A 1,880-nucleotide genomic window follows, 5' to 3' on the forward strand; every position below is an offset into this window, starting at 1 on the left:
CATTAAGTTGGTAGGCTTTGTAAAAACAATAAAAATTATTTCATTAAACCTTTTACCTAATACTTTTTTACTATATGGATAATTTAATGGTTTATATTTTTTATGTAAACCTCTAGAGGTTGATATTTTTTATGTAAAACCTTTTCTTATGCTTAGAATATATGTTTTAACTCATACAACCAACCCTTATTAATTTAAAAAAAAAAACAATTATTTGATTTAAATATCAAATTCCCAAAAAAAAGTCAAAACATTATAAATTTGTGCACATGTGTACATCAAACAAAACATATAAGGTTAAATCACTTTATTCATTATTTAATTACTTTTTATTAAGTTAAATATATTATTATACAATTAAACAATTGAAATTTAAACTTTGAAAAAATAATAATAATAATAAACAATGCATCATCATCACTTGTTATTGCTCCTACATCATGTAGGAGAAGAAAACTATATGAATATCAAGGTCAAAATTATTTATTTCAATTCAGTTCAAACTAAAAAGTTTTTTTATTAAATGGTTTGGCAAATGTAATTATTTATTTGTTTTTATAATTCATAATAATAATAATAATAATAATAATAATAATAATAAAGATTTTATAATAAATAATAAAGAAAAAAAAATAATTAAATAATATTGTACTTTTGTAATCAAATCCAAACAAAATATGTGTGTGATGTTTATATGAATAATCAATTGTTTTATTATTATTATTATTATTATTATTAAACTTTATATTTATATTTTTTTTTATTTACAAAATGGATTTGTATACAATTTTTAAAATTTTTATTTTATTTTATGATTCATGAAAATGTAATCGAAAAAAAATGTAATCGAAAAAAAATGATTTTTCAAAAAAAAAAAAAAAAAAAAAAGAAAGTTGTTTTTACTGAAATTTACTATCATATAGTTTTTCTAATAATAATAATAATAAAGTATAGTTTTTTTTTATTTCAATTTTTTTTTTGAATCAATAATAAATATAACATTTGATTTGTTTAAAATTATTCTTTAAAAAAAATAAATAAATGTATTTTTTTTCTATTTTTTCTATTTTTACCATCAAGTTAAATTTCATAAATTTTTACGGGTTTATATCAAAAAAAAAAAAAATAATAATAAAATTTTATGGAATTTAATTTTCACAATATAATTTCAGAAATAATAATAATAATAAAAGAAAAAAAAGAAGAAAAAAATTAAAATTATAAACATTCTTGATATTGCAATAAAATGAACATACACAGACGAATTTTAGAAAAAGAAAGAAAAATTAAATTTTCTTATTAAAAAACCCGTTATAGAAAATTTTTCTTTTAAAAAGCATTATTATTATTATTATTATTATTATTATTATTATTTTTTAAATTGTCAATTTAACTTTTGCAATATATTTCTCCAGTTTTTTTGTTTTTTTGTTTTTTTTTTTTTTGTAAATAAATTAATCGAGTTTAAAATAACGTGTAATTTATGTCAAATTTATTGACAAAAGTTTTTATTTTTTTTAATTTAATAAGTTATTTATTTAAATGGAGAAGTAAAAAAATATCGATTATCACTAATTTTGTGTTTTTTAAAAATATTTTATCCTTATTTAATGTAGAATTGATAATTGCCATCGACATTTTGATTCCAGAGGAGAAGAGTTTAAACAACACATTTTCAAAAAACCTCATAAACTTTTACATAAATAAATAAATAAATAAAATGTAATTATTATTATTATCATTAATGTTATGTGTAAATATATGTACGTTACACATTACACAACCCCAAATATTATCCAGATCTAATAATATAAATTTCATTTGGAAAATATTGTAAAAATTGTATAATTTATAATTTTTAAGGTGGGGCAAAGACGTTA

Source organism: Pediculus humanus, genomic scaffold, assembly GCF_000006295.1.
Source record: "Pediculus humanus corporis 1103172107537 genomic scaffold, whole genome shotgun sequence".
NCBI classification, from domain to species: Eukaryota; Metazoa; Arthropoda; class Insecta; order Psocodea; family Pediculidae; genus Pediculus; species Pediculus humanus.